Here is a 27,826-nt window from a genome sequence, read left to right as displayed (position 1 = left end):
AGCAATTCATATTATCATTCCTAGAAACCTAAGAGGGTACATTCACTGGAAATGTGTTTACCCCTGCAAATAGGTTCACAATTTAAAAGTAGGTAGGATGAGTGATTTGGAATGCCCATACTATTCTAAAGAAGAACATCTTGTCTTTCAATGAGACATACGTTGCTTATATGTGAATGAGTGGAAATTTTCTGCTGCACACTATTTGATTTAGTTGTGAAGAGGGGGTGTAGGGAAGGAATTTTCTTGGTCTTACATCAGGAATTGCTCTTGACCCTCAGTGACCCTTGTCCTTATAGGAGATTACAGACCAGAATAAGGTCTTTGTCATTTGGTGATATTTCTTGAGCACTCACATTTTATTTAATTCTCAAGACTGTATTTTACTTCCAACCAAAGTTTAAGCCTCTTAAGAGAAGTGACTTTGTTTTCATTTGCTACCTGTATTACTGACGTAAACAAATACTATTAAGTACTTGCTTGCTCCACCTTTTCAAAGGAATTATGGAAAGGTACCATCTTTTAGAAATACGTGTAAATTTTTTTCTTTTTTTTTCTCTATACCTTTCAGCACCTGCTGAGAAATGGGTTTTCAACTCTAGCTACATCCTAGGGAACAACACCGACGTCAGGATACTGGTTGTTAAGTGGAACATTAGCATTGGTATTTTTAAAATGCTCTCCAGTAAATTTCATTGCAGGAAGCAATGTTCCAACAGTGTTGGAGCACATAATAGATAGATATTTGAAAAATATTTTCTATTTCGATTTTAAACTGAAAGAGGTACAATCAGGACAGGGAGTTGAACATTTACTGCTCACCTTGTTATGTTCCCAGGACTTAACACACACCTGATGATATGAGAATCTCAGTATACTGTGACTAGATGGATGCACAGCTCAATGTTAAGTTCTGATGACTGAGTGATATAGTTTAGTCAGTTAGCTGTGCTTGCTGGTTCCAGTCCTGATATGGGAACAGAATGTCTACCTCTCTGTGTGCCTTTCTTTGTTCTCTTCACAGTTTTTGTGCAACTATTGTGAGTAAAAGTCTGCTTTTTCTACTTTCTTTTTTATCATACCAATACCTAACTTTTAAAGTTAACATATCAATAGCATATTAAAATATGACTACCTCACTCTTTGTACCTTAGGTCTTCTTCTGCAGAAGAATATATTAAGGAGGAGAATAAATTGATGTATATTTAAAAAAAATAAACAGCTTTGTATTTAACACTTTCACCATTAACCACCACCATTAAGCAGGATGAGAAGGACAAAGAGAACAGGGTCACAGCTCAGGCAAGGAATGCAGTTGAGTGTTGGAATCACCTGGGGAACCAGAGACAGAAGTACTGAAGTAATAGAGGGCTAAAAATGTGGGGACATGCTAACTGGGTTATGAGACATTAGATCAGGAAGAGATGTTCTTTTTGTCTGTGGGATTTTTTTCTGTTTGTCCCCTGGCCCCTGGCACTCATTCCACAAACACATATATTACTTATAGTCCTGTACATGTGGCCAGGAGTTACTGAGAGACTAGAACAGAACTCAGAGGTGCAGCACTTAAAAGTAGGAATCAGAACCAGGTTGTTAATTTCCAGAGGTTTACTTTGTGAGCTGGGAATCATGAGCCTCACTTAAATTTATAATAAATTTATCTTTTAAAAAAAGACCAATAACATTTTATATACTTGTTACTAGGTTTAAACAAAATATATGAAATGCTATGTATGAAAGTGATTCATAAACTATGAATCACTATCAAATGTTAGGTTAGTCTACTCGTACTATTAGAAGACTCTGAGAAAAATCACTCATAACTTTTCCTTTTTAGTCCATGAAAAAATGTACTGCCCTGAATTATATAAACACAGTTGCACCCCATGTTTAACAATTACATGAAGAAATTTAGAGTCACAGACAGTTTTCAGTTGTTTAAACGTCTGGAACAACTTTTAATAGAAACCAAGGTAGAAGAAGTCAGGGGAATGAAGTAGAAGAACTGATCCCTCAAACAGCAGGCTAATGAAGTTCATCATGATGGTGGCAGTGGTATCATAACAGGTATTTCTATAAAAATTATAGCAACAGTACACTTTCTCATGTTTAAAAGTACCAAGTAAAAAAAGGTTATTTTGTTGTTGTTGTTTGTACCATTTAATTTCCAGTTGCAATAAAAAAATATGTGACAGGACTTCAGAAACAGTACTAAAACATACAAAAGGTTTATAAACAAAAACATTTTTAAAAGAGAAACTCAGAATCAGAAAATTGAAAACAATCAGACTTTCTTTAAAAAAAGTATTGTTTGAATTAAAATGAAAGAGCTCACAATTATTTTAGATTTTATCATTCATTACAAAAGTTGTTGAGACAGAATAGTTAAAACAAGATCTTTCTGAAACATGTATGACAAGCAACAAAATTACAACTCATTCTTGCATTCTGATGTTCTAGATTTTAAAACATCTTTTGATTAGGGAAATACAGCTATTCCTCAGAAATAGAAATAATGACTTGGAAGATACACCCTCAACATCTTTTGGGAATCCAACAGGATAAGAAATTGGCAGCTCTGCTTCAGACTACATGTATTATTATTTTTTAACCTTATCAAGTTAATGAAATATTTACTGCTAGAGTATTATTTTTAACTTAACAAAAGCATTTTTGCTGAGTTGCTCACTGGACATATGCATGCAATTTAAAATGGAATTTCAAGGTACTTTTATTATATGCATCTATGAAGAAAATAACTGAAGTCTCAGGACTGCGTTAAACTAATTTTTACTTCTGGTTGATGTTAAGAACAGAAATTTTAGTCTCATAAGGCAGGTGGCTTTCTATTTTTAATAAGATAGAGGCTAGAGCTTCCTTAGTTGAAATCTCTTGCACCTAAACATTTTTTTGTATAATCTCCCAATATTTCTGTTCTTTTTGAACAGTTGAGACAGGGTCTTGCTATGTAGCTCAGGCTAGCCTGAATTCACGATTCTCCCACTTCAGTCTCCCAACTGCTAGGATTATAGGTGTATGCCACCATGTCCAGCTAGTACCCCAATATTTCTTGACATCCTAACTAGATCTGTGTTTTTCTACCTTGGCACTATAGATATTTTGAACTTAACAATTATTTACTGTGGAGGTTTGTCCTTTGCATTCTAGATTGTTTATCACCATCTCCAATGTCTAACTGACTAGATGCTATAATTCCTCCCAAACAGAGTTGTGGCAACATCTTCTCCAGACATTGCCCTGAGAAGCAAAAGTATCCTCTGTGAGAAGAAGCATTCTCATCTGCAATCTGTAATTTTGTTTTTGACAGAGACCCTCTGCATCTAGTTACTGTTCTCTTTGCTTTCTATAACTCTAAACTTTTAGAAAGACTAACTTCATTAGCACTTTTCAAACTGTGTTATTAAAAAAAAACCTAAGCTAGTACTGTACTTTTTCTTTTTAAAAACTGTACAAACCCCACAAAGCAAACATATATCAGTATTTTCTTTATTTTTGTAATGATCTGCCTTCATGGCTATGGAATGGAGGGCCATATATTTAACATAATATGAAAAGGACACCTGATCCTGGGACACATCACATGCAGTTTACAAAGTGATGTATTGCTTATTAACCATTCTGCTGATGAATCTTCATGTCTCATGATTCCAACACATTTGGGGTATCTGGTTCTTACTAAAATAAAAAATGATTTAAGTTATCTGTCTTCTATAAAACTTAAAAACATAATATATTTTAATATCTCACAGCAATTTATTTGTGAATCATTTCTTGCTGTTGACTTAATTACAATGTAAACTGAATCTCATGAAGTCCTATTATTATCAAAGCACTGTGATACAAATATGTTCAAAGGTCAGCAGCTTTAATGATGACCTTTAGTAGGATAAAGCTTTTCTTATGATTATACGAGAAACTCATTAATGAAGTATGAAGTATGCTTTTACTTTAAAACTATAGTTTAGCTAGTTTACTTTCTTGAGACTTATTGTCATACTAGATTAGTTACATTATTTTCAACACATATGTATTTTAGTAAACTGCAAGTCCCAAGATGATTTTCCACTCAATTCTCTATGTCAATGAATTTACGAGCTTTACTTTTGGTAGTATTGTTTTATAAAGAAAAAAACGACATGCTACATATGTAATTTCAAGCTATGTAAGCCCTGTGGCCCATGCTTTATACCTTCCTCATGGCAACCCTTTAAATCTTTATATTTAAAAAGAATCATCTTGTTCCCACTAAATCTTTTCTTCTAAAAACAATATTCTCAACTTATTTGGCAATGAAATTCCAGCAAATTCCAGTCTAAATTCCTTGTCACTGTGGTCTTTTTTATAAAAAATATATTGTACCCAGAACTATCTAAATGCACTATTTTATACATGCATGGAATTAAGGGACCCTTCCCTTCCATTCCCTTCCCTCCCCTCCCTTGGGCCACACCCCAGCCCTTTTACTTTTAGTTTATTTTTCAGATAGGATCTTTGCCTGGGCTATCCCTGAACCATGATCCTCCTACCTCCACCTCCCAAATAGCTGGAATTACAGGTATGTACCACTACAGCTAGCTTGCTTTTCAGACTGGGTCTTGTTAACTTTTGACCGGGTTGGCTTCAAGTCATGCTCCTCCAGACTGTGTTCCCCAAGTAGCTAGGACTACAAGCATGCACCACCATGGCCAAAATACAGATTTTTTCTATCCCTACTACACAACTCTTTCCTGCTTACATGCTGAGATTCCCTCTCCTATAAAGGCTAAAGTGGATGGTCAGAAAGGAGGGCTAATGTATTTGGCAAAAGTACTCATTCTGTCTAAAAACGACTTGAAGAAGGAAAGTCTTAGCAAATATTCACTAAAGGTAAAAGCCTATAGGCAGTGTGCAGAATGACTTGAATTGACAAGAGATAGATGACAAGTGGCCACATCAGGAATTGGGGGGAAAGTTAATGCAAGTGACAGAATTGCACATATCTTTAGAGTTCACAAAAAAGTTATCCAAGGCTCATGAGCTAATGCAGACTAACCGGTGCCTCTTGTTTCTGCTCTGTCATTATCTATCAGTAATAAGTGTTCTAATCCTAAAAATATATTATGTGGTTTTCATTCTTGGCTCTAGATTACATGTGGAGAAAACAAAATATAACCTTTAATTTGGTATGACAGGACACACTACATAATAAATGAATGAACTGCTACTAGTAAAATTAAAGAACGTACCTCAGGCTCCTAGTCTCATTCTGATTTCACACACACACACAAATCTGTTTAAGCCAGTTTATTATGCACATTCAGAAATACAGATGAATTATTTTGCACCTGAGCACTTTGTATTCTTTTATCCTACACTTTACACATGAACACACACATACATACACATCCTTTTTTTCATGCTGATTTAACATAGCTAAAGTTAACAGATTGACCAACCAAACAAAGCAATAAAAATCTATTAGGTAACTGATTCATATCATGTAGTGTAAGAAATCTTCTTCTCCTGGCGTTCCTCCAGCCTGTTTTCTGCACATACCCATGCTCCCACTTGTTTTGGCAAGTTATTCTACATACTGAAATGATTCCATCAGATGGTCTATTCTCCTGTGCTTTCATCCTCTGATTTTACTTTTCTTGGTGACTACAGTTGAGTCAGACAGAATAGTTTTTCAACAGCTGGGAATGGGGATCTCAGGTAAACAATGTGGTGCTTCAGTTTCTCAGCATCAGTGCTAGAGATATATTTCTTGACTTCTTGCATAATTTCCAGAAGTTTAGAGAACACTGTCTCTGAGAAACTTTTACAAACTATAGTGAAGGCTAGGGAAATAATGGCTATAAAAATGCTTTCACATTTGGAAAAGGCATTTTTAATATATCCATGATTTTATTTACTATTGTTAATGAAAACAGAACAATGACTTCTCTCATACTCATAGAGTAGGTTCAAAAGCATAGCAAATACATGGGTACTTTAAAGATGTCCACATGCACATTCTTACATAGCACTGTATGATCACTTTGATGTAACAGACTAAAAACCACGCATAATACAGCTGTCTCCAGCTGCAAGCCCACATTACATGGATTTATTTATTTTTTATTGCTACATAAATTACCATTTCGTAGAGTTGGTCTGTTCAATTGTCATCAAACTTTATAAGCACATTTAAAAAAAATGAGTCTCACGCTATGAAATTCTACATATGGCATTAACAGAGTCTTGCAAAGTAATGGTGGTTTGGTTATTTCCATGATTAAACACTTATGACTTTTAAAAACTTTTAAAATAGATTTTTTAATTAGCTGAATGAAATTTTATACTTCACTCATAAATATACAGCCCTATTAAATTGTTGAATGAGAAATAATCAAGCTTGACAGGCATAAAAAAGATACTATATATTAAGAGATGAAAACATATGTACTTCCATATATTAAAAATATACTAAAGTATGTATATCAAAATGTATACCATTTCTCTAAATTGTTTTAGCTTCTTAAACTCATGATCACATTAGAATGACAGAAACCATAAGAGTACTTAATAGTCATCACAAAAGTATAAACTTCAATTTATGTTTATGTATCAATGACTAAAAAAGTATACTGTGCCAGAAAAGTAAAATACAAAATTGTTATGTTGGTCTTTGTAAAATCCTCACATGTACCTTTACTAGTATTCACACCTGAACAGGTGGAATACACATACACATTTCTTTCCTTTTGGCTATAGATAAGAAAAGAGACATGCAATTTGGAAAAAGGAAAACCTGTTTAAACTCCAATTCTAATTACACCACACAATGTTGGACAAGGTATTGAAACTCTCTGAATTTTCCATTTGTAAAATGGGGATTTATAAATCCATGAACTCTGTACTCAATGGCAGTTACGTATCATTATGGGTGCTGGGAATGTACATGAGAATGGCTAGGGAAACACAGAAGGAACCAGAAGAGTAGAAGCTGAAAGTTGTGACAGGTAAGGGTGGAGCAGAAGACTGAGGGACTAGGGGTTTTATAAATCATTTCAGGAAGGCTTCATTGATGATGTGATATTTGAGCTTGGTCCTGAGGATCAGGCAAAGTTTGCCAGAAGGCCAGGGCAAACTGAGGATTGAGGCAGGGTAAGTTGCATGATTAATGCATGAAGGTGTGAAAGAACCAGAGTTCAGGGTCAAAGACTCACAGGCACCATCCTTCAGCACAGTGTGTTTATGAGGAGCAGAAACACTTGCACTGGACAATGTTCTGACAGCATGGGGAGTATATAACTCCACACAAACATGAAAGTTATTTGTTCCCCAAACCTGGGATATCTTTGCCTTTTCCCTCACCCCAAGTCTCACCAGCAAGCCCATTCTTTTTCATTCTTACTATTCTACCAAAATTTACATACCCATTATGCTTCATTTGGTTGCATGGACCCCAAATGTCCAGTAAATATGGTACTGAGCCAGTACTGAAGAATTTCAACTGCCCAACTCAAACCCAACATCATAAAAGGGAAGAAAGATTGGCCTGGGAAGTTCCTAGGCTGTTCTACTACTGCACAGTAGGATACTTTGGACATGTAGCTCACTCTCTCTGGCTCTTTTTACACAAGTGACACTTGGAACTACTAATAATATAGAAAGAGTAAAAATTAACACTCACCAAGTGCCATCAGAATGTAAGCCCTAAAAACATATTGTAATGATTGTCATGAAAATCTCACAAGAATGGTACTACCGTAGTGGATCCATTGTAGGCCCATAATCCACAATTCAAAACTCTTAAAAAGTAGTGAAAACAATTTTTCATAAGTGTGCTATAAACTCATTTGTACAATATTCAAATTGACTGCATATAAGGATATGCATTATTTTTATTCAATTTACCATATATTCCTAGACGGTTTGTTGTAGAAATATAAATGCACTTGATAAAGCATTCTCTTAGACCTTAATGTACTATACAATATTATATTTCCAAAAACTGAAAAATTCTGAATTTCAACACCTAATGCAAGACTTCAGAGATTATGGATAAGCAAACTGAGACAAACAGTTTAAGTAGTTTGTCCAAAGTCATATAGCTAAGATTTATTACACACAGGTCGCAAACCTAGGCAATTTGGCACCAGTTCCCAAAGTCTTAATCATTTAGCTATACTTGCTTTGATTGTTCAATAAACCCCAAACACTTCCAAAGACAGTGCTGAGGTCTCACTTTATTACCCTTACTGCACTACTGCTTCAACTGAATTAGGTTTCTTGTCGCTTCTAAGGACATATCCTATATTATCCAAATTCAAAGTAAACTTTGCTCAGAATTCCTTTCCCCCAATGCTGTTTTAACAATTTTTACCTATCCTTTAAGCCACAAGTATACATTTTCTCCCTCAAAAAAATACTTCTAATTTCCTCAACAATTCACTGCACTTTGCATCTTCTTTTGTAGGACACTAGACAAATTCAACATCATATAATTGCTATTTGTATACCCAACTTATCTTCCAGCTAAACTATTCCCTTTCAGAAAGAGAAGAAACCATGTCCCATCCCTCTTTATACCCCTATAACTCTAGAGCAGTGTTGTGAATATCATCATTGCTCCATAAATGTTGGCTGCAAGAATAAAAATCTGAAAATGTTTCAATTAATGATTTTTGTAATGCTACACAGAGGTGATGTTAAGAGGTGGTATGTTTAAAAACATACCACTTTCAAGTGGAATTCTCACAAAGAAAGGATTTTATCTTGCTTCTCATGAGACTAAGACTTAAGGGGAAAAAAACTGGGAAAAGAAAAATAAACCAGTTCCACTTATGAACAATGAGACTCCAATGCTGGTTCATCACTCTTAAATTTTAGTTCCCACAGAGAAATTACCCCAATTAGAAAAGTAGCCATGACATAGCATTGATAGAATCTTTTCACTATGATAAATAACCTAAGCCATATATCCTGATAAGCTTTTTGCCTTTTAAATGTTGTTCAAAAGATAGCCGTAAACAGAAAACATAACAGAATTTTAGATAGTCTTTCTCATTTTTAAAAATCTTAAATGGTTTCTTGGTAAACATTGAATTTGAGACTTTTAAATTTTGTTTCCATGAGGCATTACCAAAGATGACATTTTTTATATACTATTTTTTAGTTCATAAATTCTAAGAATTTTACTATTATTAAGCATTTATAATATTTTCAAGATGTAAGACTTAAAATGTTTTCTTCTGAAATGTCCAATTCTTGTTTTATATAAAGTGACTTTAGGTAGAATTATGAGAAACCTCAAAATAGCATCATTAATCTTAAGGAGGACCAGCTGGCATAATAATTTGTACATGAAAATTTTGGCCTGTTTCTATTTTCCTTGCAGTTTTTTTTTTCCTTTTAGGTTAATGATGTCTATGTATATTATATTCTTTGAATTGGCTCTCCAGTAATGATAACAGAGCCCTCTAATTTCATCCATATTTGTAAATAACTGACCATAAAACAAAGTAAGTTAAACAGTCTATGAAGGAACTACCCAACAGTCCTGATATCAGCAATGACATACTCCACTGAAGAGATTCCACTGTTTTTTTTTCTTGTTAAAATTATCAACTAAAATAAGCTTTGTTGAGAATATAATATCTGTGCTATACATTTCAGGTTCTCTATGCTGTAAAATCAACTACCTTTTGTTTGGAATTTACTTCGGGAAGTCATCAAAGAACTTTAAGAGGTAAAATCCCAAGAAAACAAATAACTTAGGTATATTTACTATCTTTCTTAACACCAGTCTATCCAACTCTGACTTTACTACTACTGCCCACAAGCTCTCATCACAGCTCGTTGAACCACCGAAGCACCCTTAATTTGTTTCCCTATCTCAGATCTCTCCATCCTGCACTCAATTGGTAGACACTTTCTAAATCCAAGTCATTGATGACATTTCCTTATCTAAATCTCTTTAGTGGTTTTTGCCCCTGTGATGATGCCTCAGCTCTGTTGTGACACAGACTTTCTTTCCACGTGGTGCTGTTTACCTGTTCCTATAAGATCTATGCCACTTACTATGGAACTGTGAACAATTTATGCCAGACTGCTTCATCCCACTATACCAGTGTCCATGCTGTTCTATCCAGAAGGCAAGAAACAGCAGCAAGCTCCAACATTTAATTATCTAAGGTATGGAGCCTGTGTTAAACATTTAATCTTAATTCTGCAGGGCTAGTCTCTGGCTTCCCTCAAATTATGTCATAACAGTTACTTCACTTGTTGTACTTCCCTACAAACACATCAGAATCACCTTCATTATTGCTTCCAAGCCAGATACTTAATGAGAAAATTAAGTTATTAAGAGAATCCCACCAAAAATAATAGATCCTATTAGCTGACCATATCTAAAACTGACTCAGGTCTTAGTATTTAGTACTAGTATTTCTGAATTGCTCTATAGTAACAAATCATGCTATCATAAAAATACTTAATTTTTTCATTCATTTAACATGGTTACACAATGTAGATAGGTTACACCTAAAAATCTGTCATTATTTAGAGGGAAAAATTTTTGCAAAAACTTCCCTTGGAAAAGAAATTGGCAAATTACGAATGGAAAGCTTCTTAAATATATGTGGAAAACTTCTTAAATGTTTGCTGCATATATACTAAATAATGAGGGTCAGTCTTTGAAAGAAACATGATTTCTCTAAGTATATGTTTATGTTTAATATTATCATCTAATCTTAATGAACTTCAAGATTATAAGTTCAGTATCTGTAAGATGCAAAAAGTTCAAATATTTTACACAAAATACAGCTTTCTAGAAATGTCCAATTTTTTACTCTCCATGATGTTTTATGACTATCAGTTGACTGTCCAAATGAAGACGTGTGAAACTAAAGATGACAGTACAAGAAACAGTGTGGCTTTTCCATTTTACCATATTTAGCAAAAATAAAATCAAGAGACACATGCTATGGTTTAGGTATGATTTGTCCACACCAAAACCCATGTTGAGATTTGATTCCCAATGTACCATACTGAGAGATGAGGGCTTTAAGAGGCATTAGGATCATGAGGGAATTCACTGTCATGAAGAAATCAATATAGTTTCCTCAAGAGAAGGTAAGTTATATCAAGACTGGTTGTTATAAAGCAAGCCTGGGACTTCCCCTGGGACTCTACTGCATGTGACCCTTTTGCAGGTACCCATTTCCTGACCCTTTTGCAGGTACCCATTTCCCCTTCATGCTTCTCCACCATGATATGAGGTAGTATGGGGCCTTTACCAGAAGAAACATGCCCTTGGACTTGTAGAATGTTTAGCCAAAATAAACCTTTTTAGATTATCCAGTTTCAGGTATTCTATTATAACAACAGAAAACCAACTATGATAGCATATTATAAAAGTGCACAATTTTAAAGCGCTTTCAACTTCCAGCCATCCTGAGTTTGATTTAATATGATATTCAAGACTGGGCTTTTCTGAAATGTTGCTTTACTTTTTGTTGTTGTTGTTTAAAGCACTTTGCTTAATTTCTTCATTCTAAAAACATAGTTATTTTAAAAAAACCAAACAAACATAACCATAGGACTAGGGATGTGACTGAAGTGGTAGAGTTCTTGCTTAACAAACTCAAGGCCCTGAGTTCAAAAACCCAGTTGTCTCCCTACACCCCATCAAAAATCAACCCCAAAACTATAACCATTGAAATTAAAATATTTTAACTTAAGGACTTTTTTCCACAGCACAGATAAGCATACATAAATACCTCCACATTATCTCCAGGGACTGCGAACTGGATAAGGAACATCTACAAGTCAATCTCTAGCACTTGCTAGTCAAGTGTCTCTGACACATAATCCGTGTTCAGTGAAGAATAAATGAAAATGTCCCCAAGTCATAAGCAAAGGTAGTGGAACGAATAAGATTCTGTTGATACATACTGTACCTTCAATTCACTCAGAAAAGAAAATAGGGCAGCCAAACCGAGCTGCTATCAGTAATCACACCATAAGTGCCTTGCCTTTACTGTCTGACACTGATAGCACTACTAAAATATTTATTAAGTCTCACTGTGTCCACAGGGAAATTAATACAATGTACAACAATGAAGCAAAAATAGAAGTATAGGGAGATGAGATCGCAAAAACTATTTGCCTGGGCTGGCCTTAAACCTGATCCTCCTGATCTCAGCCTCCCAAGAAGTTAGGATTTCAGGCATGATGCAGGGACACCCAGCTTAGCATCAAGAAATTTTGTTGGGCATCAGTGTAATCCTAGCAGAGATCAGGAGGATTGCAGTTTGAAGCCAGCCTGGGCAAATATTTCGTAAGACCCCGTCTAGAAAAGACCCAACACAAAACAAGGCTGGTGGAGTGTCTCAAGTAGTAGAGCAACTGTCTAGCAAGTATGAGGCCCCGACTTCAAATCCTAGTAATATATATAATGAGTTATCAAAGCATTTTGAAGACTTAAGGAAATTAATCCAAAGGCTTAAAATGCCAGTAAATTTTTTGCCTCAAAGTAGGATTGTTACAATTTTTTTAAAAAAAAACCTACTTACATTTCTTGTATTAAGTGGAAATCAGGAAAAGAACAAGGTGGGCAAATATTAGTCAAGATACAACCTGCCAGCCACCCATGTGTTACTGCAGAACCAATTCATGTGCAGTATAGGCAGGTGTCCTTGACACTACTGTCAGTTAATTGACTTTTGCTTAATTGACTACATGTTGCAGTAGTGGCCTCAGCTTCTGCAGTTTTACTTGTGTGGCACTGACACGGCTAAAAGCAGAATCACACCCTTCATAATCACTGCCATGGTACCAGAACTTCAAAGAGTATGTCAAATTGTAGCAAAGACCTCATATGGTCTGAAAAAGGCAAATTAAGAAAGCAGCATAATTATTTTACTTGCTAGTCTCCAAAGTGATTACTTTGGTACACAAGACAATTTGTGTGACATGTTTTTATTGCAATCTTTAAGCAATAAAACATCTATAAAATAAAATTTGAATCACAGCTTTGTGGAACTTCTAAAGCATATCTGTAGAATGACTCAAAATCACCAGTATAGAATCCTGATTCCACTTAGCATATAGAAAGGTGGAAAGAGTCACACCCTAAAAAGAAGCTACTAAAGACAATGTAAAAATGTAACTTTTCTTAAGCCCTGAGTTATGAGAACAAATTGTCTAAAATCCAAGGTCCTTCTAAGAAAATATGGTACCTGAAGACCCACTTTCCTGTGGCAGAGCATAAAGAAAGACACCAGGTGCTACTAGCAGTTTAAAAGGATTCTTGTAGAAATTCAAGGAGTTTCCAAAGGATGATTGTAGGTTAGAATGAGTACAGAACTCCTGAGAACTGCAATCACAAAGGGAGTTCAAGCCGAACAGATTTTCTTCATGGACCTACTTCAAGTGCTCATGAGAAAGACTGAGGGCAGAAATGCTTTCTAAAAAATAGACATTAAATCACAGACCCAAGAAACCCACAGTGGGATTAATAACAGCAAAATCATATCATATTTTAATTAAAGAAACTAAAAATAATGAGGAAATCTTGAAGGTAGTCAAGTAAAAAGACACAGAGAATAAAGTTAAGAATTAAATAGCAAAGGTCTTGTTGCAAATCATCTAATCAAGAAGACAATAAAGTGAAATCTTTAAAGAGCTAAAAGGAAAACCACTAGATTAGACTGCTAGTTACAGTTCAGGTCAGCATAGGTTTTATGAGCAGTTTGGCTGCAGGTCTCTTGTGGGGTTACCGTTCCTAAATTCACTAGGTCTATATATTTGTTTTGGATACAGTTTAATGATTTACCTTAAACATCAACAAAAACAGACACTGCCATTCAATTCTATCTTTGTACGAAGGGTTTCTGTATGACTGCATAGTTATAAGCAGGAAAGAGTAGTGTACCTAGGCCAAAGTATACTTTTGCTCTCTTCAAATAGATTAATATCAACACACATTGATGTAGCCTTACTATGCTCTACTTTCTAAGTGCTTAATACCTATTAAAAGATACACTATTACTGTTTGCTTACTAGCCCAAAGAAAATACATGCAGAAATAGATGCTATTGATTCTTTTAAGCTTTCTTTTACAATTCATTACATTTTTGACTTCCACATTTGAACAAGAAAGTCATTTTTTGGAATGACCATGGCATGAATATCTACTCAAGACCCTTTCCTAGGCTACTATGTCTAAAATAGAATCCTTTCTCTCCATGTTTCCCAAGACTATGGGTACTTCCTATTTATTGTTCCCCTAGTGTCATCTTCATAGGACTTATTACCACATGACAGATAAATAACCCGTTTTTTTTCTGTCTATTGTCTAGAATGTATGACAATTGGGACTTTGTCTCTCTTGGTCACTGCCATATCTCCAGCACTTAGACTAGTTCTTAAAGCCAGAGGAATTGATTATGGATTTATTGAATAGAGAAATTCCATTCACTTGAGGAATCTGGCAGACTGGGGTAGAGAAGAGCAGAAGCAGGTAGAATTTAATACCTGCCACATGAAAGTACTTCACTGAACTTATTGTAGATCAGTTAAGATATTCAGCATAGTCATTCGAACATTAGCAAACACAAAATATTATTGATTACAATTATTATTGTTCTTATCTCATGAACTTGTCTTAACAGACCTGTTTATATGATACTATTTCCTACTTTTGCAAATTCTAAAAGGCCAAATGACATGCCCATGTTTACAGAGTTAGTAAATGGTAGAGAAGAATCCATCCTGCTATGGCAGACAATAGAGCCTATGCCAAGGGTAGGCCAGAGAATGTTGAAATGTTCACTATCTCCTTGAAGCTCACTTCACCCATTCATTATTATGTCACTTTGCCTACTGAGAGCTAAACTATTATGTTTAGTTAAATAAAACTGAATGAACTTTAATTACATGTCATAAAATGATAGGCTTTCCCCTACAAATCTGGATTTTTATTCTTTCTTTTTAACTTGTTGACTTGGTAACAATAGCCTCAAAGTCAACAAGGTAAAAAATGGGCTCTACTAAAATTACAAAAGAAATATCCTGTTCTTCCAAACTACAATAAATCAACCTGTGCTTGAAAGCACAAATGGTATATACTGGCACTAAACTCAGCTAAGATAAAAATGGCAAGTTCTTCAATGACAAACTGTGCATTCCATATTATCCAATAGAAATATTCATATTGTTCAATACTTACAAGCAATTAGAAGGATTTAGTTTAACTTTCAAATTAAAGGCTACTAAAATGGACTGTTCTCAATCTGTCTCTGAAAAATACTGAGAGAAACCTCTTGGTCTAAGACTTGCAAGGAATACTTGGAACATAGTCAGATTTCCTTTTATCACAGAGTAAGTCAGTCAGCTCCTCTATTAGGAAGAAGCAGTAGAGTAAAATAAAATGGAAAACTATGCTAGATGTTTGAAATATTAGTTATATATTATCTATCAAGAAAAGCTAAAATTTAGAGCAATCGTCCATACCCGCCCCAATACCAGGACCAGGAAAATAGGTAGTTAACATTTGAGATGATGCCAGGATTGCAATCTCTGCCTTCATTATTGCTATCCAAATTGGGAAAAGAAGTACACCTATATAGAGATGTAAATACAAATGCATTTATCTTTCATTGAGTGTGAAAAAGTGCTTAACATTACTATTAGGAGGTGTCACGTCTCCCCCTGCCCCAATCTGTTACTTTCTGGATGTAAGTATGAATTGTGTACAGTCTGAAGGGGCATCCTAATAAGTTTCCCGTAATAAAATAGGCATTAGATGTCTTCACAATACAACTGAAACTTTCAAGAGAGGTAAGAAATGAAAATAATTTTCATAGGAATTCAAAACTATATATTTGAGATTTCTATTTTATATGAATATATGGTTTTATATTTAGAAGGTGACTGAATTAGCAATCATATTGAGATAGGATTCACAGAATGAAGGTATTAAAAAAACAGACCAGTTTAAAAAGATTGTGTTTGCGTGTACATGTACAGGCACAGACACACATAAGTGTTACCTGCTGACCTATTATTAAAAATACATTCTCAAACTAGCATTTAAGTTTTTTAAACACTTACTAATTCCTTAAGGGATCACAGGAAGAAAGAGAATAAAACCTTCCATTATTCAGGTGGCTTTATTTTGTCCTTCATTTTTCTTATGATTATCATTCCATTCATTACTCCTATAGTTCTGTACCTAATTTTGTGAACAGATAAAAGGGAAGCTTTCAGTTATTTCTGCTCCAAATTCTCTGGCCTATTTCTGCCCTCAGATTTTATTGCCAAAGGCGTGAAGATCAAAAGATGCTCTTTGCTGAAGTGTTTATTGCCTTGTAACATACCCTCTCACAACAAAGGAGTTCATTATTTACATCTAACATGAAAGAAAAAGCTCCAAAGTAAAAGATCTGCAATAGACAGATGTAAATGATATCTTTTTCTCATTCCACACTCATGGACGTTCATAGCATTAACACCCAGTCAATCTAAATGTCCTTAAAGAGCAAAACAACATATCGTAGCAAGAGGAGACTCTCTGACTTTCTTGCACAGTTCCTTGGCTTCACCCATACCTTCAATCTCTCCCAACAGGGTGGTGACATGGACTCACTTCACAAGTACAGAAAGACATTACAACAGCCCATGGAAACACGAACCATTATTTACACTGGAAAGGATGATCGGGAGCAGCTGTGCCTAGCAGTAGACAGCACTAGAGGTAGAAAATGAGTCTGGGTTGCCAATCTGTTATTACTGTAATAACTAATGGAGAGGAATAAAACGGATTACCAGTGTTTACTCAGAATGAGAGGTTTCTGATGCTGGTGAAGGATACTGACTTCTCATGGTTTATGATATCATCAGTCTTCTTTGATGAATTTGCAGTCAGGTAACCTATCATGGCATTAACTTTCCACATTCAAATCCCTAAACTTGAAGTCAATTCTGCAAGTGAACAAAACTAGGGTATTCCATAGGGTCAAGTTTATTTCAACTTAAGAGAAAGCAACAACTAGTTGTCTTCCAATTCCCCTATCAAATTTATTAAGCCCCTGAAAAGACTTGTTTGAATGACATCTTCTCCTACCTTTTGCATATTGGTCCATACTTCTTATGTCTCTGCAATATGACTATACTGTTCCTATCATAACCAGATTCCTCTCAAGAGTATTCCCCCGATTCACTTACTACTTAGTCAGACTTTACTATCAATATTTAACCATTTTATACATTTGGTGAATATATTCCTTATCGATATACTAGTTATATTACTAATTCATATTTTCCATCAAGAATAAATATACTGAGGTAAGAATTAGATCTATGTAATTCTACCTGTACAAAGTCCACCAAAAGAGTATAAGTAGCTTTTTAGGATACCCTAATTTAGAGGCCCCAATGTGATTACACTTTGGTACCAACTTAGATGAGGGGTAGTGTGATTTTACAGCAATTTCCACCAATGGGGGAAGTGGCAATTTTGGAAGCAAGGCTCAGAGAAGTTAAAGGATGCAGACATTGACATATTTTCATCTGTCCATAACCTGTATTTCTGTGCAATTCTACAAACTCAACATACACAATAGAAGATGTCTCATCTCTCTAATCTGACTTCTTTCTTTATGTGGCAATCTTAGTTCCACACCCCATACTCTTAGACACAAAACCTACCACTGGTTAAATGTCTTGTGGATACATCCCTTGCTCTTCAGGCACATAGCCAGAAGCATTGCTGAGTCCTATTCCTTCACTTGGACAACAGCAAGAGCTTCCCAACTCATCTTCCTGTCTCTGGTCTTTTCCCCAGCATTTGCCTATAATCTGCTCATGTCATCTTGCTCTTGAAATCCTTCAATGGCTGGCTATAATAGAGAAGATAATGTTCAGGTCGTTAAAATGGTAAAAAAGTCCTTCAGGATGTACCCCGGCTTCTGACTTTACCTCCATCACTCTCTCTTCCCCTACTTCTCTCCCCATCCAATTAACATCCCATACATAGAATGTTTTATCACATACTGAATGAATGGTATTCCTTGCTTTTTGTATGTCTTATGACTATGTGAGATATTTAGAATTAGTTTCTCTATTTGCTTACCAGTAAGCTCCTCCAAGGAAATCAGGGACATGCTAGTTTTAGCTGCACAACCAGGGAGAAAAAGAATTCTGCGATCAAGTGGAAGAAGTTTGGGAGTGAAGGAGAACACAAATGCACAGAGCTGGGGAAGCACTAAGCATGCGAGATGAGACCTCAAGACTTCTGAGGGAACCACATTCATTTCCCTTATAACATTTATGTGTTTGTTACACATACAGGAGGAGTTCGTGCCCTTGATGTTTTGCTCATTCCACAGTTTCCTTGCACAATTTCATTTACCATTGTTTTTAAGCACTACTAACATGGGGTGACTTCTAAACCTCTATTTCAGCCTAGATTTTCTCTCATTCCCTGTCACATTATTTATCTGGATAGCTTACAAGTATTTAAACTCAACACACCCTTCATTCCACTAATTTTTCTCCAAAATGATCTACTTCATAGCATTCCTCAGCAGGAAACAAAGACAGCAAGACAGGCCCTTGAGTCTTATTTCTCACTAATAACCCCACTTACCTGGTAGGCTATGATAAAATGAACCTTTCTGTAGTTTGTCATATACTCTTCAGAGAAGTCTTAACATTGGAGGCCTATGAACATACCAATCTCCCAGCCTGGAACTCCCTACCCAAATTCATTTCATTTTTTAAGGGGGCAGCACCGTGGCTTTGAACTCAGGGGCTCATTCTTGCCAAGCAGGTGCTCTACCACCTGAGTCATGTCCCTAGCCCTTGTTGCTTTAGCTATTTTTCAGACAAAGTCTTGTGTTTTTGCTTGGGGCGAGCCTTGGACCACTATCATACTACCTCTGCCCTCCAGCAAAGCTGGGATTACAGGATGCACACCACCATGCCCAGTTTTGTTTTCTGTTTTTTGTTTTTTTTTCTTTGAGATGGGGATCTCACTAACTTTTTGCCTGGACTGGCCTCAAAAAACAATCCTCCTGATCGCTATCTTCCGAGTAGCTGGGATTAAAAAATACTTGATCTCATTTCAATTTGTAAGACTTTAGGAGAATTCTCAACCTACACAAAACCTTCCATAAATTAGCAAGCATACCAGGTGCCCTTGATAAGTGCATGTGCTGCAACTATCATTTTGGTTATATTGCTGTTCAGATCTCTAGGGCAGAGATTATACTTCAATGAGCAGCATACTGCTTGGTAGGCAGGTAATAAACAACAGGATTGGCTGAGCAGATGCTCTATTTTTCCTTTAGAAGACCTAAAATACTGTGGTGCTTTTGTGATTCTCTCAAGTTCTGCTCAAGTTTTCAATGAAAAGACCCCCCCATATTACATCTATTAATCTTCTATCCCTGGGATCCTTTAGTATGGTTTGGTATTTCAGAGCTGAGGTTTCCCAGGTGTCTTTCAGGTACTGCTACAATCCTAGAAATTGTAATCAAAAGATGCCCTGACTATTCTCTGAACTCTGGATGTGTCACAAGGGACCAATCTGATTGCACATGTGGGATCTCCCATCCAGGTGTATGGACTCACCATATTTCCTCAATTCGCAAAAAAAAGAAAGAAAGAAAGATGGGAATTATGGTGGAAGAAAAATTCATTTGACCCACTGGATCACTATATACAACACATTTTCTCCTGCAATACATTAAATTCAGGCTGTTATGACCTAACTTCATTTCTAAAACATGAATTTTCATATTTACTCCTCAGAAGAAGCTTCACTATCAATGTATGAAAAGTATTTTGAGCTGTCTGAAAGAAATGATATAAACACAACACTATCCTATAAATAACCTTATGAGGTAAATATTAATGTCAAAGGAAATATTATTTTACAGGCAGAAAAGTCAGCTGATTTGCACAAAGTCAGAAGTGGTAGTAAGAGCCAAGAATGTACTTCAAGAGTCCTGTGCTTATATCCATTGCCAGACCTACTCCAAGCTTTTCAAAAAGTCATTCTTACAGTGTGAAGACAGTCTAAGAACTTTATCCTTTATTTTCTGGATTTCTCTTGCCCCACCCCTCTTTCCCTCTTATCATTTGTTTCTCCACAGAAATTTGAAGGGAATGCAGTGTGGCCCAGAGGCCATCCAATTCTCCTACTTATGTAGCATCTGGGGAAGTATGAGGTTCAGCAAAACACACTCCATCTACTTCCACTCAGGCTATCCATCAAGGCAGCTCAGAAATCTTGCCAGCTTCAGTTAATTTGGTTCAAGTAAATCACTATATCATCCAAGTGCAGCATCCTCCACTAAATTCATTCTCTTCAGTTACATCTTGTACAGGTGGCCCATATAACTTCACAGAGATCCAGCTCTCCAAATAGCTTTTTAAACTTGACATATTACATTAGGATAATTCTAACTAAGTCTCCAAATTATCTTGATGGAGCCCTGAATAACAGCAATCATTTATAAAAAAGCAGAAATCTGCTAGACTGAATTATGTAGCCACATACAAAAAAAAAAAGTCACAATTATCTAGAAAGGTTCAGGCTTTAGGCTGAGAGCAAGAGGAAGGAAAGAGAATGAAAAGGAAAAGGAGGGGGGTTTACATTTTCTTTGTGAAAAAACTTGTATGTTCCTGATATTTAAGGAGAAGTGCAAAGATAACCAATGTGTTTAGATTCTGTGGGAGGGACATAACACGTTATTTATTCAACAACTAATTAAGGACTAGTTGAATACTAGGCACTGGGGATAAAGAGATAAACAGAAACATAAACAACCATAATTCACTGAGATGCTGTAGGTATACATGCAATGGAAACACAGGGGAAGGCACCTGAAAAGTATGAGGCTTAGTATTACTTTCTAATCACAGTCCAGTTAGGCAGCACAGTCTAAAGGTTTGCAACCTAAGAAAACAGAGTGCATTTCACTGGCACAAAAATCATACCCATCCTTCCCACTGTTTGGCATATAATCATAACACTTTGTAATGTGCTGGTGAATGGTTAACAACTGGCTCCTTGGGGGAAAAAATACACATACACACACACCCGGTTTTGCAGCATTTGCCTATTTCCATGGTGCAAATATTTCCATAATGATTGATTTCAAGCTACCAACACTGCATCAATAAACACGAAGTTGGTTAAATATTAATAATGAGAGACTGGACTGTAAAATAGGTACAGTGAGTGTCTGGGGAGTACTAGTGGGAAGGGGGAGGGTGAATGAAGGAAATTAAGGTGCGAGTATATGGTTGATGGACTTCATATACTTCTATGAAATAGAAAAAGAAACCTCTTACAATTGCAAAATGTCAAATAATTAGGAAGTGATGATGAGTTTTGAGTACTTGCTATTTTTGTTTTAAAAATAATTTATTCAACTTCAAATTAAAATAATTTAATGTTGATAATAACTTTGTTTAAAAATAACTGTGTTTAAAGATCAGCTCACAAAGTTCCTGAAAATTTAACAGTCATGAACCAGTAAGGGCCAGCTCCAACATATCACTGGACTTACACCCTAGGCATGCCAGGAGCTGGGGTAGTAATTCTAATTCATGATTATCAAAAACATATTCTTTGCACCACTCGCTGTTGTCCTCTCCCTATCTATTCCAGACTAAGATCAAAAACAACTATTTCATGTCACTTATGCCTCTCCTCTTGCCTGCTTCTCTACCTCCAATGATCCTCAGTAACTGGCACCAACCCATCACCAGAAATAAAGACCACACATCTTTGTATGTCAGAACTGGGTTTGCTGATTACCAACTATAACCATTACAAACATTCAACAAATGGAGCTATTATTACTATTGCCACTCACTTCCCACCTCTGTAGATACAGTTTGATTCAAGATTTTGGCATTTTCAAGCTTCAAGCTCTTTCTAGTATTAACAGATTTTAAGGATAGGTAGGTGGGAGGTGCAGAAAGGAAGAGCCACTAGCTGGTGGGGAGACTGCTTCACCTTGGGAGACTTGCCTTGGGAGTCAAAACCATTGACTATTTTTTTTCTTAATATTGCTTATTTATTGTAATTTTTTGTTTGCATAAAATTTGAAGCTTACAGAAAAAAAATCACAAAATACTACAAGGAATTCCTGTCATATCCCTTACTCAGATTTTACAATTCATTTTACTTGTTCTAAACAAGTATCACCATTTACTCTGTGAGCCATACTGAGAAACCCACTAGGAAACACTAGATTAGGGAACAAACTTCCTTTTGGCAACTGACAAGAACAGAGATCACTTTGTAAACTTGATTAAAAGAGCTCTATCAGCAAAGAGCTCTATGGTGCAAAGAGCAAAGATAGGAGTAAGATTTGGCGCAGGCTTCCTCACTACTCTGAGCAGATCACTTTACCTGTCAGGATCACCACTGATCCACCATTAACAAAGTGGATTGGTTGTGATCCTTTTTAAGTATCCACCCAATTTGACAACCCTGTGTCTCTGAGTACCATATCATTTTACTAGACTGGGGGAAACTGCAGTGGATGTAGAACTTGTCCTTATCCTCAAGGAACCTGTAGGCCAGCTAGACATAAGATCATTAAAGGTAAAATTGTACTAAGTGTCAGAGGACTAAGAATTATCACTATTTATCTCACTGGCACATCTTACCGAACATGTAAAGCTATAACATAAATTTGCATCACAAAAACAGTTTGTGAACTCTGGTTTTATCTAATCACACGAGAGTAAACATCATGCTCAGATATTCAAATATGGACTTGAAGATTATTAAAGTCATATGAAGTGAATAAACCAGCTTCACCTTGATTATACTTAGGGACTCTAGTGGGGCTTATTGAACATTTTCATTATGACAAATTTTAATTAAGTCATTTTAATTAAATCAAGCTAATGCATATTCAGAAAACACTGACCACAACAGGGAGGAGCTCTAAGTCTTCTCTGAGACCAAATTTAAATGTCTTGCTCACTCAACATTCTCTGTTCTCCTCCCAATGCTTTAAAGCAGGTGCTCCCTTCACCTCTTTTTGAACTCACAGAGTCCTTCATCTCTTTCTTCCTCTGCTAAATTTGATTTCATCAGCCACTCTTACTTGCACTACTTTTTCTACTCAGTACAGGTCCCATGGATCATCACTTTGATCCACTCCTATTCATCCTTCCTGTCTACAATAGGCATTCACCTGCAAATACTCAACATGAGATCAATAAACCCTAGAGAAATCACCTATTTTTCTAGCCCTACTATACATTCATGGTTGCTGGCATTAACTAGTCTTCCCTAGAAAGCTTCTTAGAACATTTCAAACTTTCTCTGGAGCACTAATTATCCTAACTATTTTACCCTCTCTGGGCAGATGATACCTTTTTTGACAGTGGTAGGAAGCAGAGAGAGCAACTGAGACTGCAGGCAACTACAATTGCTAGTAAAACTCAGGCAACTCTTGAAAGCCACTGAAAGTGATTTCCTCCATGCAACTAACACTGTGGGTAAGATATGAAATGCAGATGAATACTTGCTGTATTTATGTTGGACACAATCACACCAGTGAGTATGTGGCTGTGGCCATAGACAGCAAGCTGGAACCATATCTCTAGATGTCATTATTTTTGCAGGTGCATTGTATTCTCTTTATCTGAACTTAAATTTTTCTCAGTTTGTTCTTAGGACCTGGCTTGAAATTTGAATTCAGCACTTAGCTTTCTAACCTTTGGTAATTATCTAAACTCTCTGTATTTGGAGGCCATACTAAATACAGAGAGTTCATACAGTTACTGGGGGCATTAAAGTTCTCAGTATAAAAGAAATTTTAAACTATATTTTATTATTATTATTATTATTATTATCACCATGTTGGGTATAGAAACCACCCAAAACCTTCTCAGTTATAAGAATGTTAAATATCTGTCTCTGAAATTGTTATGCTACTATCTAACCCTAATGATTGAATGTTACCATGTTTTAATAACAAAACATAATATTCAGAATATTTCCATACCTAAGTGACCTCATACAGAACCTTTTATGTTGCCCATAGTCATTGTGTGGCCAAGAGAATAAACATCCATCTGATCGGGACTCTCCATTATTCTCCACTCTTCTATCACATGTGACATCATCTCCCCACCTGTCAGTCATACATTTTGCCCTAGCACTTCTGCATCTTTCACTCCACTCCCTACCTCCCATTTAGTGCTTCAACCAGACAGAACCACCCTCACTTCCCTAAACTTGCCATGCATCCTTCTCATCTTCAGCCTTTTCAACAAGTTGGTCCTTGATAGAATGAGTATTTTTCTCCCCTCATTTATTTTACTCCCCTGGGTAACTCAGTGCTCTTCAAACTTTTGCTTATATGGCATGTCCTCCAGAAAAGTTTCCTTGATGCCCCCAATCCCCAAGGCTAAATCTGGTACCCCCACTATGCCCTTGCCACTCTAGTATTAAACCAAAAGTTTCCCAAGGCCAGGGATCACAGTTTACTTTGTCCTCACTGGTTCCTAGTTTCTAGTTGGATCTAACATACATAATCTATGAATATAAATGAACTATAACATAAGAAAATAGGTTGCCTAACCTGAAGATGTTTTGACACCTAGGAGGGGCACAAAGCAAGATCACTCTCATTGTCTTTAGATATGTACAAATATCACAGAAGGGAAAGAATATTCTATGTAACTTCAAAAAGAGCCACCAAGGCCAAGGGTGTAGATTCTGGAGAGGTTCTTCTTCAAACTAATACAAAAACAACTTCCCAAAACATAGAGTGTAGGATACTTGGCTGATACTCAGCTGTATGTCACTGAAGGGGTTCACATAGGGACCAGCAAAAATGAACTGGGTGATGCCTGGTCTCTGCAGAGCTAAAATTCTGTGGCAAATTGTATTCTAAATTGTACTTCTGGGCACATGGTTATTCATATGTAGGATAACAGTAATTATGGATACATAAAAAGATCAAGGTTACATTTTAATGCATTTAATGTATTTATTTAATGTATCTGCCTGCCACATTATGGTATATGGACTAGGAATACTCAAGAGGATTTTATATAAAACATTAAGATAATCCTACTCACAAAGGCAGCACTCCAATGCAGGGGACAACACCCACAAAAGGTATATCAGGATCCTGTGGGCCTTCCCCATACCACCTCTCTCATCCTGGAAAAGGCAATTTAACTTCATAACTTTAAAGGAACTTCCCATTAGAATTGGTTTCAACTTTATATTTATTGCATTTTCCACAGTTACATCATTTGGGCTGTGCTTAATCTAGAGGGATCAAGGGGCCACATTATAAACTGTTATAATAAATATTACTGAACATTGTGCCTGATAAAACCTGCAATCTGTACACATGCACAATGCACTCTCACAAAAAGGAACTTTTCACCTTATATGGTTACTTTTAAAAATTGACTCTTTTTCATTCTACTTTGTTGGTCTGCCCAACACACAGAGTCCATTTACTTTAGAAATGGCAATTAAAAATATTAACAACATGAAAACATAAACAGTGGTTCAGAGCCAAGGGCACATAAAATGACATGGATTCAGACAGTAAGTAAACATAAAAGGAAAAATAGAAACTACTACATATGATCCAAAAGGAAGCATGAACAATATCCCTGAAAGCAAAAGTGACCCTTCCCATCCCAGGACATTACTTGACTCCCCTAACAGGCAGGCAAAAAGATTATAGAAAGGAGGGGGAGTCAGGGGCTAAAACTTCATTTGGGAAAGACTGGCAGAAGGTAGGTAGGAGGGAAGAGATGATTTCACTCTACACAGAAAGTAAACTGGGGTAATCTCATGAGCTTTCATATTCCTGCTTGGGAATGTTGCTTCTACAACTGTTCAAAACCCTTAAGTTTTTCTCCTTTGGGTAGTACCAACATCTGGGCTGCCTAACTGAGGAACAGCTGTGGGAAGGTGGCTGTGCTGTGGGAGTTGTAATCTTTGGATGACATCCAGGTTCTGCCACTTGGCTTCTAGGAGTATTAGTTTCCTCGGGGATCTTCAAATGTACCTCATAGTATTGTTGAGAGGAATACTTAAAAACAGGCATACAAAGGTAAGCAGATGGAAACACAGAAGTCTTCACAGATTTTGTTTGTTTATTGGGGAGAAAAGAACTACTGCCCTCTGGTCTCCAACAGGTTGACTTACCACTATATTTTCAACGTTGAACTTAACCCAGGGTATGGTGGAACCAGTAATTCTAACAGTAGCACATATGATACTATACACGCTACAGATAACTAACTTATGAAGGACGAGGGAAGGAGGGAAAAAGGACAGACAAAAGAAATAACCAGATATAACCCTGTGTTTCCTTCTGCCTGAGTGGCAAGGGTGCCCACAGTGCCATGTTCACTGCACCTCCTGAGAGTGGTCTCTTATTCCTGCCACATTGAATGAGCTTGGGGTATCTCCAGAGGACCAAATTCATAATCTTAATGCTTTCTCTAAAAATTACATTAGTGCAATCCTTTCCTTTAATTATTCTCCACACTATGCCATACTTTCTGAGAGCTAATTTGATAATTCACTGGAAACTCGCTATTGCTTTATCTTTTGAAGTCTTATTATAAAGTAAGCATCTTTGTTGCTAATAATTTTGTTCCTTCCATCTCTAAAAGAGTAGCATTTAGTAATCTATAATTAGTAAGTTTAATTTGGCACACCACAAAAGAAATTTTACATGTGAAAGCCCAGAAAACTGATGAAACCCACAAAATGAGTTAGAACTAAACAATAAATGACTCAATTTCTCCTCATCTTTTTAATATTTATAGACAACAGTGTAAGTTTGGGGGGAATGGAAACTACTCAAATACTTATACAATATTTTTGAAAAATTATAATTATATTTTAACATGCTTTCTAATTGTTAAGACTTATATCCTATTTCAATAATTTACTTATTTAAAAAATGCAGGAACAAATATTTTAGCAAGTCAAGACAACTAGCTGTGTTTTTACTCATAAGAATCCAGCAATGCAGAACTCATGATTTCCATTTTACATATAACTTGTTTAGAAATATGTAATGGCATAAGCATAAAGCTGACAATCCTTAACATGCAATAAGTCTCATGAAGGCTGTTTCCAGTTCACTCTTATGTCTGCCATGGTCCCGCCTCCTCCTTCTCCTCCACACCACAAGCCACCCCACAACTTCTACCACTAGCTCCATCATCTACTCAACTGGCTCGTGCCTCACACTGCTCATTGTGCTCTTGACCCGCTTCTTCCCCTGCATGAGCAGGATTCAAATCAAACTTCACTGAAGTAACCCAACTCTACAAACTGTAAACACTTGTGACCATTTCCCACCCTGGGATGAGGTCTCCTTCTTCTGAGGCACATACAACATATAATAGTTCTTGATGACTCACAAAAGTTTCCTTTCTCTGAACATGGCCCAAATGTAGGAATGAATGCTACAGAAGTAGTTTCCTTCTGGACACACTGCTCATTGCAGAAGATTCTTCATGTTCAAACCTGAGTTTTCTATCTTTATGTCTTTGCTCACTCAAGAGAAAGCAGTAAGAAAATATACCAAGTGACTGTTTATTTCCCTTTTTCTTACTATTTATTCTCTTAAATTAATATTAAACCTCTATTCGACTTCAAAAAAAGGAAAAGAGAAAAGAAAAATCCAAACTCATAGAGAATTGGAAAAAACACATTAGGGGGCACCCGGTTCAGTTTTAAAAGGGAGAGAGAGTGATAAGCAAGCTGTCTATGGTTAGCTTAGCTTTCAGTTCGAGGGTTGAACCA

The 27,826-nt window shown here is 36.2% G+C and overlaps 2 protein-coding genes across 7 annotated transcripts in view; one reads left to right on the top strand and one right to left on the bottom strand.

Annotated features, from left to right (window-relative positions):
* The window catches only part of Col8a1 (collagen type VIII alpha 1 chain), a 543,304-nt gene that overhangs the window by 221,475 nt on the left and 294,003 nt on the right, over positions 1–27,826 (bottom strand). The gene's annotated exons all lie outside the window — the stretch shown is intronic.
* Positions 1–27,826, top strand: part of Filip1l (filamin A interacting protein 1 like) — a 269,654-nt gene that overhangs the window by 125,045 nt on the left and 116,783 nt on the right. For 2 of the 5 annotated variants that reach the window (XM_074072966.1, XM_020157595.2), the window contains exons 2-3: positions 9,664–9,736; positions 16,621–16,747. The exons of 1 other annotated variant lie outside the window; for it this stretch is intronic. The gene's annotated coding sequence lies outside the window, so the exon portion shown is untranslated. Of the gene's footprint in view, positions 1–2,000; positions 2,068–9,663; positions 9,737–16,620; positions 16,748–27,826 lie in introns of those variants that run through there. 2 more of the 5 variants (XM_074072964.1, XM_020157600.2) reach the window with 2 other exon arrangements.

Source organism: Castor canadensis, chromosome 5 (assembly GCF_047511655.1).
Source record: "Castor canadensis chromosome 5, mCasCan1.hap1v2, whole genome shotgun sequence".
Taxonomy (NCBI): domain Eukaryota; kingdom Metazoa; phylum Chordata; class Mammalia; order Rodentia; family Castoridae; genus Castor; species Castor canadensis.
This window is presented reverse-complemented; position numbering and strand designations above follow the sequence as displayed.